Consider the following 18,247-nt stretch of genomic DNA (forward strand, 5'->3'; position numbering starts at 1 on the left):
AACAGACGACTTAAAATGTCGAACAGACATCTAAAATAAACAGGACAACAGCAGCCAGAGTGAGCTACAGTTGCGAAAGCGAAGAACATCCAAGAAACAGACAACAGCAACAGTGGACAACAGAAAAATGACCCATTCAGCAGCAGCAAGAGCGGCAGCAGCAGCAGTAACCCACAGCTCAGGCAGGAAACCAGCAGCAACCAAACAACCAATACGAGTGATCAAGAGAAACCACATTGCGCAGCAGACAAGCAGCCGATGCTGGGAACAGACTGTCGTCACGATGCGCGACCGAAATGAACTTTGTGGTGGAAATTGATGACTGGATCGAGGTAGACAGTGACGGGTGGTGACGGGGACGACTGTGTGAGGTTGTGCTGGTGTGGTGATGGGTGGTAGTGATGATGGGTAGGGTGGTCGGTGTGTGGGGGGGTTAGTTAGTCCTACGAGGTTGTGAGAAGGGGTTGTTTACTGGTGGTGGTGGTGTTGGTGGTGTTCAGGGATAGTGGTAATGGTGGTTGTAGAATGGTTGTAGTGGCGATGTTGATGGTGATGGTGGGACTATCAGTGGTGGTGGAGCTAACAGAGATGATGGTGGAGCAGGCAGTGTTGGTGAAGCTTCCAGTGGTGGTGGAGTTGGCAGTATCGGTGGGGCTAGCTGTATTGGTGGAGCTAGCAGCATTGGTGGGGCTAGTGATGGCGGTGGTGGAAGCCGCAGCGGTGGTGGTGAGTGTGTGAGGGAGGAGGTGACCTTCTGAGGCAGGGGAGGTTGGGCAGGAGGGGGCGACCTAGACCTCATTCCTGTAGCCATGGATGATGACCCCCCCCCCTCCTACAGCCCTCCCCAGGCCCAACCCCTCCCGCCCACAGCTCCCTAGGCCCCACCCGTCCCGCCCACAGCTCCCTTAGGCACCACCCGTCCCGCCCACAGCTCTCCAGGCACCTCCCGTCCCGCCCACAGCCCCCCCTATATCATCTACACCCTCCTCTTATGATCCTGTCTGATTAAGTGGGTAATTAAAGCCTCTACTTCCATTATCTACGTCAAATGCCACTTTCGATTGATCCAGCTCCGATACCAGAGCTACCCGGCTCTCCCACAACTTGCACATAAGGGTGAAAAATTCGGTTCATTCTTTTACCAGAGAGAGAGAGAGAGAGAGAGAGAGAGAGAGAGAGAGAGAGAGAGATTCTTCCTAGGGCTTGGAAACATTGCCCTTCTCGGACTGAGGTATATCCTCATTCTGCATTTCAATCACTCTCACCCTCCCTCTCTCTCACTTTCATTTCCCTGCCTCACCATCCATCTCCCTTACACTCACTCCTCTTCCTTCACTCTCACTTCTCCATCCACGCTCCCAGCTATCCTCGCACCTGTTGGCCACTGGGAAGGTTACCTGGCCACTCCCTCACACACGACTTATCTGCCATCTATTCTCCGTCTCCCCGCCCTCCTAAGGGTGTTAACCCTTAGCCCTTTCTTTCCCTTTAATAACCACCAACCTTCCTCCTTCTCCTTCCCCCTTAGGGCGTGCATCCTCCTAGGGGGCGCGGCAGCAGCAGTAGCAGAGTCAATGAATGGAAGGGTCGTGTGATGAATGAACGAGTAGCGTGCACGGAGGTCGCACGTACCTGCCAGAATATTGATGACCCTCTGGTGGGCCTCCTGCTGGTGTTGCTCCTGCTGGCGCTGGTGTTGGAGCAGGTCTGTAGCGGCTGCCACTGCTGAAGAAGAAGAGGAGGAAACACTAATCACAGAGAGAAGGAAGAGGGTAGGCGGTAGGATAGAGCCCAAAGTGGCCAAGAGGGAGAATTCACATCATTAACGACCATCACCATGGAATGACATTAGAGGAAGAGGACAGAGTGAAGCAGAAACACCGAGGGGAAAAAGTCTAAAAACAAAAGACTTATGCCACACCCTGTCAGATGCTTTTGATAAAACATTCAATAATGTCCCTGAGAGAGGAGGACCAGAGGTGAATAACATAGGAGAGAAGATCACCGGTTGATCTTGTCCGACAATAACCATATGGTTGACCTGAGAGAAGGGCAGTGTATTGCAGAATTCGAGGAGATATTTCAAAACTTTTAAAGCCAGCGGAAGCGAGAGCAACGGGACGATAGATGGAAGGTTCGGAACGGAACCCTTCCGCAGGGAAGGTCTGCACACTGAGCCATGCTTCCAAGAAGAAGGGAAAGTTAAGGTTTGTAGCCATAGACGAGCAAGGATCGGAGTCATCTGAGACACACAACCCCGAGATAGACGAAGTGGTATGCCATATGTATGAGTTTGTGCATATGTGAAAAAGAAGAGATATTTATGTGTATGTGTGTGGATGTGGATGTGTGTATATATGTTTGTGGGTTTGTATGTGTTAAGTGCTTGTGGCTGTGTGTGGATGTGTGTATGTTTATGTATGTAGTCAACCTAAACAGGATGTAGTTCTAATTCTCATTCACAGTACAGTCGGAGGTGTGGTAGGGAGCGGAGGTCAGTGACGCTGGGAATTCCTTGATTATTATTCATTGTCTGGGAAACGTTTATCTTTTCTTTATCTTTATGTTTACACTTTTGAAACTGGGAGAAGCTTTGAGCAAGGGATGTCGTATACGTAGAGATCTGAAACCTATACACCAGCTGATTGTGCTTGAAACGTTCGAATACCCAGTTTACACTTTACGGTTATGAAGTCCTGAAATGACGGTGTATAGACGTTATTCCTAGACATTACTGTCAATGTTATGTAGAGCCTTCTTGCACGTACCCTTGTGGACTGTTTTTGGAATATTATTTTGTGGATCAAAGTTCTGTCTTTGCTTTTTGAAAGTTTCGTTCCGTATATTTTTTCTCGTTTCTTTTTGATTTATAATTGTATTTATGTATATTTTCTTTTTATCTTGTTAAGGGTTATCTTGGTTTTAGTGGCAGTAATGATACCAAAAGTCTACTGTCAAGGGCGTTGCTTTATTTCAGGTGAGCTTTTTGTTCTATAGTAACGGAAATACCACGGATCGAAACGTGCCCCAGTCGAATGTATGTCGGCTGAAAAAACGCCTTCATAGATCCGAGTTTTGAAAGTAGAGAGATTGCTAGGGGAGGGAGGGAGAGACGGAGAGAGGGAGGGAGAGACGGGGATGCTAGGGATCGATGTGTGAGGTGAGAAGAGAGGCATCACCACCTGGCCTGGATGAGAGTGCCGGCCTTTAGTGAACCCGGAGCCAAACAACGGCGAATATAGAGTCCTCATGTGGTAATACAGGAGCGGCTGATCCTCAGGTTAGAGTAGGAGGAGGAGTGGTATACCTCCATCCTGTCCAGGAGCGATGAGCACCCATGCCTAGCTCAGAGAGGTGAATTCCCACCGACGAGCTAAGTATTGCGTGAACCTCTGGATAAACTGGGAGTGCTGGTTATCCCTCATGACAGACTAGGGGAGGTAAAGGTGAACCCGCCTGACAGACTGAGACTCACTACCTACGGCAAAGACCATACGGCTGGGCCCTCCAGCAAGGCCGCGCGCGTGAGAGCTTTCCATCTCCGGTCGTCAGGAGCGCCAGGAATCTCGTTCGGTTTCCGTTCGGTAGCGGCGCGACGCCGCGCGGGAATGTCAGCGCCTTACGGAAGACCCTCTTAAATACGTTGATGGGAATTTCCTTAATAGATAAGTGGGACTCGACAACGCTGTTAGATGAATGAATGACACACTGAACCACGCTTTCTGAGGAAATCTGCCGAGCCATGAAATGATTTAGTTTCTCCGCCTACCCTGAGTTATGATTTAGTTCAGCGGCTCCCAGCTTTGGGTTCATGAACCACCAGGGAGTTCGTGAAGCCTCATCAGTGGGTTCATGAGATACATTTTTCAGGAACAAAAGATATATTGCCATTGGGCTGTTTTGTTTAAACAGCATCACTTCGGTGCATGAAGTTTGCTCATAACCGCTTTATTTTGGGAAGATTTATTAATATAGAAATAAAGAATTAAACATCTAGTAAACAAGTAAGAGTCATCATTTCGAGGAGGTACGTAATACCTCACAGTAAAGGCCATGTGGTACGCCAGCCGAAAAGGAACCACCACCTTAGTTGATATTTCGACTATGGTTGTGTCTGTCTGTTGACGTGGTACGATCACCCAAAACTGGTGCAACTCCTCGTCCATTGCTCATTTTACCGTGTGTTCTCATGCTTCACGTATGCGTCTATATGCTGGACTCAAAAAGTCAATTAGAATAGTCGAGTAAGGCAAAGTATAACGAGTCTAATCCGTAGTTTCCTGCAGCGTCTCGTGGTTCCGGAGCGAGGTTCATGGATTCGTTGCGGTGCTCGAGTGCCAGATTTAATATGCAGTGTCTCGAAGGAACTTCAAGAGTTGCGCTAGTAAGAAATGATATTATTCTACTTATTCCACCATTGATTACAAAGAAATTCATACAGTAACAGACCACTGGGTCCTTGAACGTAAGTGTTAACTAAGGAATGAAACAAGTACGTATCTTTATCTCACGACACAATCTTTAGAAATATGATCCTAAAGGAATGGAGTTGTGCCTGGAGCAAATCCGGCCGGTGATCTTCAAGTAAGAGTCGAGGTGAGGTCTCTCCCTCTCTCCCTCTCTACCTGGTGTCTGGTAACATGATGTATGTAATTAAAGGCTTTTGACATGGTAACTTTTCTTCAGTTGGCGGATTTCTACTGAGAAAAAAAAGCCAAGGCCTATTCTTGAACTCGTCAAACTTCAGGGAGGGGGTACTGAAGGGGGTACGAGGATTTTGACCCAAATCTTCGTCTGTAGTGGAAGTCAAAGGCCAAAAACAGAGCCCCGGGCTGGCGGAGGGTAAAGTGAGCCACTTTTTCTATCCCACATTAAAGAGAAATCTGTATAGATTTTCCTCACCAGAGGAGGATGAGTGTTGGAGGCCCCTGTTGCTAGACCTGGTCGCCGGCTTCTCCACCGTGTTGCCATGGGAGCTGCCACTGGAATATATATATATATATATATATATATATATATATATATATATATATATATATATATATATCCTCCTCGAAGGCTCAGAGTGGGGTGCCTAAATGTGTGTGGATGTAACCAAGATGTGAAAAAAGGAGAGATAGGTAGTATGTTTGAGGAAAGGAACCTGGATGTTTTGGCTCTGAGTGAAACGAAGCTCAAGGGTAAAGGGGAAGAGTGGTTTGGAAATGTCTGGGGAGTGAAGTCAGGGGTTAGTGAGAGGACAAGAGCAAGGGAAGGAGTAGCAATACTCCTGAAACAGGAGTTGTGGGAGTATGTGATAGAATGTAAGAAAGTAAATTCTCGATTAATATGGGTAAAATTGAAAGTTGATGGAGAGAGGTGGGTGATTATTGGTGCATATGCACCTGGGCATGAGAAGAAAGATCATGAGAGGCAAGTGTTTTGGGAGCAGCTAAATGAGTGTGTTAGCGGTTTTGATGCACGAGACCGGGTTATAGTGATGGGTGATTTGAATGCAAAGGTGAGTAATGTGGCAGTTGAGGGAATAATTGGTATGCATGGGGTGTTCAGTGTTGTAAATGGAAATGGTGAAGAGCTTGTAGATTTATGTGCTGAAAAAGGACTGATGATTGGGAATACCTGGTTTAAAAAGCGAGATATACATAAGTATACTTATGTAAGTAGGAGAGATGGCCAGAGAGCGTTATTGGATTACGTGTTAATTGACAGGCGTGCGAAAGAGAGACTTTTGGATGTTAATGTGCTGAGAGGTGCAACTGGAGGGATGTCTGATCATTATCTTGTGGAGGCTAAGGTGAAGATTAGTATGGGTTTTCAGAAAAGAGGAGTGAATGTTGGGGTGAAGAAGGTGGTGAGAGTAAGTGAGCTTGGGAAGGAGACCTGTGTGGGGAAGTACCAGGAGAGACTGTGTACAGAATGGAAAAAGGTGCGAACAATGGAAGTAAGGGGAGTGGGGGAGGAATGGGATGTATTTAGGGAATCAGTGATGGATTGCGCAAAAGATGCTTGTGGCATGAGAAGAGTGGGAGGTGGGCTGTTTAGAAAGGGTAGTGAGTGGTGGGATGAAGAAGTAAGAGTATTAGTGAAAGAGAAGAGAGAGGCATTTGGACGATTTTTGCAGGGAAAAAATGCAATTGAGTGGGAGAAGTATAAAAGAAAGAGACAGGAGGTCAAGAGAAAGGTGCAAGAGGTGAAAAAAAGGGCAAATGAGAGTTGGGGTGAGAGAATATCATTAAATTTTAGGGAGAATAAAAAGATGTTCTGGAAGGAGGTAAATAGGGTGCGTAAGACAAGGGAGCAAATGGGAACTTCAGTGAAGGGCGTAAATGGGGAGGTGATAACAAGTAGCGGTGATGTGAGAAGGAGATGGAATGAGTATTTTGAAGGTTTGTTGAATGTGTCTGATGACAGAGTGGCAGATATAGGGTGTTTTGGTCGAGGTGGTGTGCAAAGTGAGAGGGTTAGGGAAAATGATTTGGTAAACAGAGAAGAGGTAGTAAAAGCTTTGCGGAAGATGAAAGCCGGCAAGGCAGCAGGTTTGGATGGTATTGCAGTGGAATTTATTAAGAAAGGGGGTGACTGTATTGTTGACTGGTTGGTAAGGTTATTTAATGTATGTATGACTCATGGTGAGGTGCCTGAGGATTGGCGGAATGCGTGCATAGTGCCATTGTACAAAGGCAAAGGGGATAAGAGTGAGTGCTCAAATTACAGAGGTATAAGTTTGTTGAGTATTCCTGGTAAATTATATGGGAGGGTATTGATTGAGAGGGTGAAGGCATGTACAGAGCATCAGATTGGGGAAGAGCAGTGCGGTTTCAGAAGTGGTAGAGGATGTGTGGATCAGGTATTTGGTTTGAAGAATGTATGTGAGAAATACTTAGAAAAGCAAATGGATTTGTATGTAGCATTTATGGATCTGGAGAAGGCATATGATAGAGTTGATAGAGATGCTCTGTGGAAGGTATTAAGAATATATGGTGTGGGAGGCAAGTTGTTAGAAGCAGTGAAAAGTTTTTATCGAGGATGTAAGGCATGTGTACGTGTAGGAAGAGAGGAAAGTGATTGGTTCTCAGTGAATGTAGGTTTGCGGCAGGGGTGTGTGATGTCTCCATGGTTGTTTAATTTGTTTATGGATGGGGTTGTAAGGGAGGTAAATGCAAGAGTCCTGGAAAGAGGGGCAAGTATGAAGTCTGTTGGGGATGAGAGAGCTTGGGAAGTGAGTCAGTTGTTGTTCGCTGATGATACAGCGCTGGTGGCTGATTCATGTGAGAAACTGCAGAAGCTGGTGACTGAGTTTGGTAAAGTGTGTGGAAGAAGAAAGTTGAGAGTAAATGTGAATAAGAGCAAGGTTATTAGGTACAGTAGGGGTGAGGGTCAAGTCAATTGGGAGGTGAGTTTGAATGGAGAAAAACTGGAGGAAGTGAAGTGTTTTAGATATCTGGGAGTGGATCTGTCAGCGGATGGAACCATGGAAGCGGAAGTGGATCATAGGGTGGGGGAGGGGGCGAAAATTTTGGGAGCCTTGAAAAATGTGTGGAAGTCGAGAACATTATCTCGGAAAGCAAAAATGGGTATGTTTGAGGGAATAGTGGTTCCAACAATGTTGTATGGCTGCGAGGCGTGGGCTATGGATAGAGATGTGCGCAGGAGGATGGATGTGCTGGAAATGAGATGTTTGAGGACAATGTGTGGTGTGAGGTGGTTTGATCGAGTAAGTAACGTAAGGGTGAGAGAGATGTGTGGAAATAAAAAGAGCGTGGTTGAGAGAGCAGAAGAGGGTGTTTTGAAATGGTTTGGGCACATGGAGAGAATGAGTGAGGAGAGATTGACCAAGAGGATATATGTGTCGGAGGTGGAGGGAACGAGGAGAAGAGGGAGACCAAATTGGAGGTGGAAAGATGGAGTGAAAAAGATTTTGTGTGATCGGGGCCTGAACATGCAGGAGGGTGAAAGGAGGGCAAGAAATAGAGTGAATTGGAGTCATGTGGTATACAGGGGTTGACGTGCTGTCAGTGGATTGAAGCAAGGCATGTGAAGCGTCTGGGGTAAACCATGGAAAGCTGTGTAGGTATGTATATTTGCGTGTGTGGACGTGTGTATATACATGTGTATGGGGGGGGGGGGGTTGGGCCATTTCTTTCGTCTGTTTCCTTGCGCTACCTCGCAAACGCGGGAGACAGCGACAAAGTATAAAAAAAAAAAAAAAAAAAAAAAAAAAAAAAAAAAAAAAAAAAATATATATATATATATATATATATATATATATATATATATATATATATATATGTATATATATATATATATATATATATATATATATATATATATATATATATATATATTCTTATAACGCTGGTTTTCGCAAAAACATGTTCCTGAACACCATAATGCAGAGCATTAAGATATAGGGACACTGATGTTTGACTGGCTTCGTGTATCCTCAGCTACCAAAATGATGTTTACCATCTGATTAAACCCATCAGTAAACGTGTACATGGGAACCATATCTCGGAGGACGAGGAGGAAGGAAAACGAGCGGTAATTGATACTTGCCCAGATGATGGGTCGTATGGGTCGTTAGGTAGTTTGCCAACTACGTGCGAGTAAGGGAGGATGGCACGGTGTTGGCAGTTGACGACATGTTGGGGTGTGGGTGATGCTTGAGCTCATGATGACACTGCTGGTTGCTGTGTTGTGCTGTTGGACGTGTGGGCAAGACGTTTGAGCAGCTGTATACATCCTGAAGTGTGTGTGGCGCAGAGAGGGTTGGGGTGAACACATGATCTGGAGGTACTCGGACGCGCCCTTCCTGTAACAAGCATTTGTATAGTTAAGATGCATCTGTGAAGGATTGCCGTGTGATTACCTCTTTGTACTGTGCGGGGAGGGAGTTTTACACTCGAGGGGTTCTCTTCTCGTTTGTGTGTGATTACTATTTGTTTCTTAAAAGTAGTGGGGTCTTACACTCGTGTTGCCTCGTCTCTTAACCTTGTATATTTATGTACTATTCTTTACTCCAATACATGTACACACACACACACACATCAGCCTAAGCCAGGTACTTATTTATTGACCAGTTTCGACCGGAGGATGAACCTGTGTTGGATGTAGGCCGAGTATGTGTGTGTGTGTGCTGTTCCCTACGGTATGTAAGTGGGTTCTTCCCCACGAGAGCTGTAGTCTGGTCCAGCATGATTGAATTGCTGCCTCCACTCCCTTCACATCGCTTCTTCTTCCTTCTTCTTCCAGTTCCTTCTTCATCCAGTGGTTTGCCAGTGCAACCACTGGTATAAATCATTTTCGTCATTTCTCTTAATCATATCTTTCGTGTACTCGAGTTTACCCGTTAATTATATATCCTCATGTTACTCTATTGTCATATTTTCCCATCGTATTTTCTATTCACTGTTACCTCTTCTTCCCCTTCTTGTATTTCTTATTTCTATTATTTTCCGTCTTTGCAGTTTTCTTACTGTTCTCTGTTTGTCTTTTACTTTTCTTGTTTTGTGTGTGTCTCTTGTTTTTTGTTCCCATCAGTTCTCAATTCTACGTTTTCTTCTTTTCATTCTTTCGTTCTTAAGTTTCTATTACTTCAGTAAATCAAGATCGACTTTCCTCTTGTGTCTCTTTCTTCTCTCCATTCTCTGCCTCCACTTCTTCCTCTTCGTTCTCTTCTCTAATTACTCGTTCTTCAAAGAAAATGAGGAGAGGTTTTTAATGTCCGCAACGACACGTAAATCACCCGCATTTAATTAGGAAAGCAAGAAACTCTGTGTTATCTGTTGATTAATTAAGGTGCTTAATAATCTGTGTGTGTGTGTGTGTGTGTGTGTGTGTGTGTGTGTGTGTGTGTGTGTGTGCCTTTCATGCTGCACTCCACCATTTGCACATTGGTAATCAAAACTAGACATTCTTTTCATTGCGGACGACCTTCTTTCTTTGTGTTCATCATCATCATCATCTTCCCGCCATTCCGTCTGTGTCTTCATCTTTGCCCCTCTCGACACACCCCGCGGTACAGGTCTGTCAACAGCAGAATTACAGTCGCTCTTAACCATCATTTTGCCGTAAACACCCCAGCAGCTGGATCGCCTCCAACGTCAGCTTGAAGGGACGTCTGCTGCTGCTGCTGCTGCTGCTTGTTGTTGCTGCTGCTGCTGCTTAGCCTTGCCTCCCTCCCTCTCGTTTGTCACCTGAGCTCCATCGGGGACGACAGCTCGGCGTGTCGAGTTACACCTCGTTGTGCAGAGTCATAGTACCAGAGGATGTCTGGCGTGGAAGGTGAGGAGGGCGTGTCCACAACCCAAAGAATGGGGATCAAGATATCTTTTTTTCTTTTTTAAGAAGTGCGATGTAAATATGTATATTGAAGGATGATTAATGGCGACATCTGGGAGTCGGTTGAGCTCATTTTGCTTTTAAGTATATTATCCGAAAGTCAGGTTCAGTGTTGTGTCTATGGCCACGGCCGTCTTCCCGTGCCCAGTGTATATCTAGCGACACCGTTCATGTCGCCGATTCTCCGCGACCTCTGCTGCTGCTGTTGCTGCTACCACCACCACCACCGCCGCCACCAGCAGTAAGACAGGTATAATGACCCCTCAACACCGAATGACCGTTGATACGACCATCACCACCACGATGACCATTACCACGACCATCATGGTTACTGTCACCACACAAACATACGAGCAGAGGACGCATGTCAGAAGAGCCTTCTTCGTAGTAGGTTGGGGTTACCAGTGGTGTGCCGCAGGTCTGTCATGGAACCGTTGCTCTTCTTGATCTCTGTAAGCAACTTGCCAGAAGGACTGGGTTGATGCCCAGAAACTTAGATACAAGAACGGGAGGGTTTCCAGCAACTTAGCTTCTGCCCTTTGGAGTCACATTCGGGAATACGTAGGAAATAGTTATTCTCCCAAGTCCCGGTCGTCTAGATAAAGGAGAATTTAATGTTGACCACAAACACAGCTTCCAATCTGACTGCTAGGGAACCTAGGGGTTCCTGTTGACCACATATGTCCTGACGGGCCGCCCCGGGACATGACTTTGTGGGGCGAGGGATAACTCGAGGATCCTCCTCCTCCTCCTCCTCGTCCTCGTCCTCCTCCTCCAGCAAAAAGGGTTTCCATTGCTCGTCTCCCGGGAGGAGCGAGCTGGGCACACGAAGGTCAGGGTCGGCTCTGTGCCACCTCTCACTTTCACCCCCGCCGCCGCAGCAGCAGTAGCAGCCCCCACGTCTTGTTTTAAAAGAGGGAATATTCGATTTTTCGTACGTATGTCTCCTTATAGTACACCTTTAGTTACGTCTTTTGCAGCGTTTCACACGGCTTTCTCGACCAGACGCGGCGTGTTGGCCCCGCGAGCTAAGGGAGAGCGCAACGAGGCAGTATAATGCAATACAAAACACACTCCAGTCTCGGGACTCTCTCTGTTGGTGTCAGGGACTCATTCATGTCGGGCCAGCTTTTGTTGCCGGTGGTGTGCAGACTTGTCCTGTCGGCTCCTTGTTGTCATGTCCCGCGGGAAGCACTCGGTATCAGTTCACTACCATCATTGTCCCATCCACCAGCTCCGTTATCACCTGCAGCAGCAGCGGTTCACAGTCACGTCTCAGCACTACCGTCATGTCCCAGGACATCTCGTAGGGCCACCATCATGTCCTAGAACTGCCATTAATCTACAGGGACGATCATGATGATATGTTCTAGCACTGTCATGATGTCCCAGGCAATAGTATCGTATCAAATTACATTATGATTCAACAATACCTTTATTGTAATGTAATCTAAGATGATAGTTAGTGTAACCTTTTCCACCTCACTGGTACCAATGGATGATTTCCCCGAGAAGTCTTGGGGGTGGCATATTAGGCTAGGAGGGCAGCAGGCAAGCAGATCACAGTATAACAAGCAGGTTAGTGTATTGAGAAGGAGGGAGGGAGTGGATTTAAGTAAGCGTTCCCTCTAGTTACCAGGAAGGATTCAGGTAGGGAGATCACCCAACAGGTAGCTGGATGGCGGGAGATCACCAGCAGGTAGCTAGATGGTATAATGTAGGTAGAGGGAGTGAGACTCATGGATTTAGTTGGAAGTCTTCCTGACTAGTACGTATGTGAGGCAGGATAGCTAGTGTACTGGGATAATGAGAGAGCAAGGATTGTTTAAGTGGGTGTCAACAAGGGAGACCTGGTTGCTCAAGTTAGCAGACTCGCTCCAAATACAATATATCACCTGAATTAGATCAAATATAGATTTTTTTCTTGTTCTTCTTGGAAATATTGAGAAGCCAGAAAGTAGGCTGGGACCTGAGGTAAGAGAGCTAGTCTTGAGGGCGTTGACTGGCCGAACTGGACGGCGTGGCAGTTGAAGGTTATTATGCCTTGCTTCACCACCAGAGGGATGGAAATTGGCGCGAAGAAGAGGTCGCTTACAGGCCGTCGCGTCGCCGCCTCTCGTGTGGTATACCTGTTTTCTGAGGTTGGAAATAAGGTGGTCAGTAACCTTACCGTCTGGAAATTACAGTCGTTTTTTGGACTGATTATGAGAACAATGAGAACACAGCTTCATAAACGCTGGCCATTGTTTCCATCGATGGGCGCAGAAGACTGGCGGGACTTAAAGTGGCTCCAGTCATTCATTTAATGAAAATTATGAAATACTGGAAATATTGGCGTAGTGGACCTAAGTATACGCCTCCAAAGCTGCAGAAAGAAGATGGGAAAAAGAAACAGAACACTAAGTGTCACACACACACACACACACACACACACACACACACACACACACACACACACATGGAAGGTTTATGGATAATGAAAGTGTTTCCAATATTATCATAGCATGCCGTAGTATGAGGGTCTAATGGACACCCGGTATGAGGAGGCGGTCCCAGGAACCTGCAAAAGTACTTGGATCTGTAGAAAATATTCCCTTCTCCTTGACTTGTTCTCTCTGAGCCACGACGTACATCATTATGAGATCGACGCGTGAAAGGATTGCTCAGCTGTTAGCATTACGTGTAAGCGTTCCTCAGAATGACCAGTCCCTCTCTTGTTTGCCACAAGCTCACTATCCAGAGGTTGGTGATACCTGGACGTCGTGTCTTGTCACTGGTGGGCCTATTCGCGCCTCTCCCTCTACACCCTTTCAACCCCGTCTCCAGCCTCCTCTCCCATCGTGTACCGTCGCCCTACGTACGTTCGTTATGGTTTTGTGTTCTCGCTGGAGTCTCTCGTACCTGATTGTTCCAACAGTCGAACCATTAGTATTTACTCCGGCCACCTACTTATTATGCAAATACCCGCGTCTGATTGTACATTCCAGACGGTAAGGGAACGTTTGTTTGCTCTCACCCGCGTGTATTTCACATGATATTCCTGGGTATGCTGAGGTGATGATGTGTATGTTTCTATGTATTTTTTATGTGTTTACGTATCATGTATGATGCCATGTAAGTTATCGTTGATTATGAATTCTATGTATGTTCAGTCTGCAGTTCCTCCTGCAGGTGTTTGTCGTTGTCATCAACTGCGTCGTGTGAGGGAGGACCTCTAGCCCACCACGCCCCCTGGCCAACTCTTGGGGACCTGACCGGACCTGCAACTGCGGATTGCTACTTCAGGTAAGCTGTTACCTGTGGTAGGTGGGCTGTGACCTGTGGGAGGGAGGCTGTGACTTGTGACAGGTAGGTTGTGACCTGCGGCAGATAAGACGTGACCTGTGGTGGACAATGGGATATTTCAGTGCTTGCTGTAGACTAGTGAGGATTCAGTAGTTTCCTGAGGATGTGGCAACTTTGGCCAGGTTTTGGGGATGTGGTTCAAGAGCGTGGTATTGTGGTCAGTGCGGATCTGAGGAGAACGTCCTGCAGGCGTCATGGCTCCTGACTCAGAACTGACAGTGAAGGGAAGGTATGTCGTGGGGGGTGTGACACAGCAGGGACAGCAAAGGGAAAGTGTGACCATGAAAATCTTCGTGGGATTTACGGAGAAAATTAGAAATGACCGCTCGTTACTTCGAAGCCCGGTTCACTTGAATCCAAATTGTATTAAGGCGTTTTTTTGAGGGAGATTTTTCCTCTGTTAAGTCTCTAGATTCAGGGGTTTATTTATACGCAAAGTGTACACGAAGCAGCTCGCCCGTATTGACCTGTTGCTGTGTTTTGGTCTTCTTACATAAGTGGGTTGTGGGAGCCCAGGGAGTTATCATCTGGTGACGACGAAGTCTGGACGAACATTTAGACGATGTTGTGGCTGTTAGCGTGGGCTGTCGAGGGCCAAGTTGGATGGTGATGTTGGCTCTCATCTGGCGCCTCTTGGGGGTACTAGTGGTGCCGTAAGGGAACCTTGTGGACGGGAGAGATGACGTTGTTTTGGCAGGATTACTAGATATGTAGAGAGAGAGAGAGAGAGAGAGAGAGAGAGAGAGAGAGAGAGAGAGAGAGAGAGAGAGAGAGAGAGAGAGAGTTCCAGACGTCATCAAAAGTATAGGAGGGGTTCGTCAAGGCCTGATACACGGTCAACGAGATTCGACTCCAAATCTGGCCTGCATTCATGTCAGATTTCACCCTTTTTTCTATACATATATGTATAATGATCACATTTTAAGATTTCTAGCCAAAGGAGATCTTGGTGTACGATGTAGCATTAGTTTCGTAACGCCAGACATCTATCATTATGTGCTTGTGGTGCTGCTTGTAGTGAATGGCTTTACTGGTACCGGGCGTCTGACTTCGAAGTCACAGCGTTCATCTCTTCGCCTAGTTTCTGGCTGTTGAGTGGCTGGGCGGAGCAGGGAGGACAGCGAGAAGGAACACACACACACACACACACACACACACACACACACACACACACACACACACACACATAGGAATAAAGACGTGGTACAAATATACATAAATTCATGGTTAAGAGACATCTCTGTCTTCTAGCGAGAACATGGGAGGGAGAGATCACAGAGGACCTGGTGGTTTATGAAGAGGTTATCTGTCGGGGGAAAGTAACAGCATCCTATATTTCTGGAGAGTAAAGCAGAAGGCTCTTGCTGCTGTCTGTGGCTGATGTCGTAAAAGAAAAAGTTATGGCTGGCTAGACTAGGGAGCAGCAACACCCTGGTGAGAGAGGAGGCAGGTGTAGTTCGTCGTCAAGGTTTGACAGGTAATAACACCCTACTCCGCCAGGAACCACTCCCTCCCGTGCCTGTTGCCAGCATAGTCACCCTCGTGGTCGGTCACCACTTCTTAAGGCAGTGAGCGACCCGAGGTGACGCTGTTTACGAGGGGTCCTGTTTGATTTATGTTTCAGTAATGGTGATGGAAGGTGCTCCCTCGGGGGCCCTCGGGCTCCTCCCAGGAGAGAATGTTAATGACAGGGTCGTTTTGGTTTACGCCAGCTGTTGAGGAGGACCTTAGCCTTGGGCTTCGAGCTCCCCACCTGTAATCTGCAAGGTGACATTTCTCCTCCGTACTGAAATTCTCGGAAAGCACTCGATAAGATCTCTGTCAGCTTCCATATAGGTTCAGGCTTCAGGTCAAATCGCCTGCTAGCCAAATTGAGGAGAATCAGTGGAGATAGATTATAACTGGTGAACATAGGAGACATAGTGAGATGGGTGGTCATGGATGTCGCAACTTCGCTGCAGTCGCCCCAGGAGTCTTCAGCGAGTCCCGACCATCAGAACTCCTCGGGTCAAGCACAAGACAGTGGACGAATAGGAAATGAATAATTTTACTCATACTTTTACCTTTCGCAGTTTTCTGATACACAATGTACTCACCCGTGCGTCATTCCCAGAGCATGAACACATTACTTTGATGCTTGAAAAATGCAAGCCAAAAAAAAAAAAGTCAAACAAATAATGTTGCCTTCATGCACGCAGACCATGAAGGTTGGTGAAATTGCGGGGTCACAGGAATTGATATTCAGAATCTAGCCTCATTCTCAAACTTTCTGCCCTGGTTTCTAACTATCATGGTGGCATTTCCGACCTGAAAAAAGTCCCGGATGATGTAGTAGTTTTTTTTTCTAGAAGGTGAAGGGTGGCGGTCTATAGCATGGGTAAATCAGACGTGCGATTGTTGAGCAATGATAGGTTGGGCAGCCTTGGGCCAACCGAAGTTGGGCACCAAAGTGTCTCCCTGGCTCTGATGAGGTGACTATTTTCTCCTGCAAGACTCCAGAACTGGAACAGGATCTCAATGATTCATTCCCTTTACAGAGGAATGAGCTGGAATGGCTTCAAGAGGATGTTCGGCGTCGTATGAGAACAGTACTTTAGGATATGGTGAGTATTGGCCTCCGAGGAAGTGGCATATCAACACTGCAGTCTGCCACTGCTCCCCTTCTCGTGTTTATAACTGAACAACAGGACGGCCACTCACTGTGGGCATAAGGCTTTGGAGTGGTCATTACATTTGTCCAGTAGCTACCTCCTCACAGGCGCTGATAGATATGTAAACCATGTACCATCTTCGTCAAGCCTTGCCACAAGACACCAGGTGTAAGAGAGGAATGAAAGTCAACTTCTCTATTTAATGTGAAATTGAAAAAGAGGAAGACTTGCGCCGTTGCCTGTAGGTCGGTTCTGACGGGAATTCGAGGATTTGTTTTCCGTTTATGGATGTTTCCATCTCCTGGAAGAAGAGGCAGTGTGTCTCAAGAGTTTCCCCGTCCGTCTTGCTTCCAGTGGTCCCTACCCGACTGTCCTGTTTCCAGGGGTCCCCACCCGACTGTCCTGCTTCCAGTGGTACCCACACGGCCGTCCTACCTCCAGTGATCTCCCACCTGATCGTCCGGCTTTCAGTCGTGTCCAAAAGGCCGTCCTGCTTCCAGTGGTAACTATGCCACCAAGAGAGCTTTCTCTACTGATAAACAGGCTGGGCGTGCGATGCTCCAGATAAAGTATTCCAGTGACATAGGTCAACTCTCAAGGAGGAGGCTTTTCTGTCAGTAATGACCGAGGACCTGGGCTGAGGGGCGCTAGGTGTGTGTGTGTTACTTTTGGTGGAAATCTTAAATTTATCTTTCTTTCTCTCTGTCCAAAACCCTTCGTCCTCCGGGGAGCGAGTTTTGTCTTTGTGAAAAAAAAGACAATCTGTTTATACAGACTTTTTTCAGAATTCTTAATGATTTCATTGATAGTGTATTGATTTTAGTGGTCTGCACACCGAGGTTAATGTTGACGAAGTGGAGACTTTCTCACAGGCGAGCTGGAGTTACTTGGCTCGTTGTCCTTCGGAGTTGTGGAGACCTGAGGATCAGTGGTCCACACTCAGCTAAATAGCCCTGGCTGTGGCGGGGCACAGGCAGCAGGGGACCTCTGACACGAGAGAGAGAGAGAGAGAGAGAGAGAGAGAGAGAGAGAGAGAGAGAGAGAGAGAGAGAGAGAGAGAGTATGTGTAGTCATTCCTCGTGAGTTAAGTCTATAAAAGGTGTGTCCCCTCGAGCGACTACTCCGGGTCCTCGCTTCGACACGAACAGTAACCGACCTCATCGCTAACTGTAGCTCCTTACATCACTTATATATATATATATATATATATATATATATATATATATATATATATATATATATATATATATATATATATATATACATGTTGCTTTATTGAAAACTAGTTCCTGATATACGTAGCTGTAGATTATTGCTGTAGTACGACTTGCCTCATAATGTACGAGACAGCTTAAAGAGAGTCTTTCTTGAGGGTGTGTTGTGCTCTGGAGCAGGAGGTTCCAGTGGTGGTCAAGTGTTTTCTCTCGTTCGCTCGAGTTATGTTCTCAATGGACGAGGAATCCTAAGTGCCCCGCCAGGCAAGCTTAGCCTTGGCTTGAATCACATACATTTCTTTCTCCATATATATATATATATATATATATATATATATATATATATATATATATATATATATATATATATATATATATATATATGTATATATATTATGGATGGCTTGATTAAATATCTGTATCCACTTCTGGACGACGTCAACATCCTTTAGGAGAACGGAACACGCACAGAAACTTTAGAATTAGCTGTTTGTTCATTAAGTTTGAACTTTAGATAGAGAATTAATTCCTTCCACCTCCGTATCTGACGTTTTTGTTGCAAGAGCCCTAAACTCTGGGCTTACATTTCGTGTGTGCTAATATCCCAGAAGACATGACTAAGTCTGGCCAACTGCCTTGTAACTGAGGCTAATGGTAGACCCAAGCGCTTACCTTGCGGTACCCCATACTTCAGCA

At 46.3% G+C, this 18,247-nt stretch overlaps 1 protein-coding gene across 3 annotated transcripts in view; it reads left to right on the plus strand.

The window, feature by feature from the left end:
- LOC139760810 (venom allergen 5-like) overlaps window positions 1-18,247 on the plus strand; it is a 155,225-nt gene that overhangs the window by 13,070 nt on the left and 123,908 nt on the right. For all 3 annotated transcript variants that reach the window (XM_071684445.1, XM_071684444.1, XM_071684449.1), the window contains exon 2: window positions 13,513-13,626. The gene's annotated coding sequence lies outside the window, so the exon portion shown is untranslated. The remainder of the gene's footprint in view (window positions 1-13,512; window positions 13,627-18,247) is intronic.

Source organism: Panulirus ornatus, chromosome 38 (assembly GCF_036320965.1).
Source record: "Panulirus ornatus isolate Po-2019 chromosome 38, ASM3632096v1, whole genome shotgun sequence".
Lineage (NCBI taxonomy): Eukaryota > Metazoa > Arthropoda > Malacostraca > Decapoda > Palinuridae > Panulirus > Panulirus ornatus.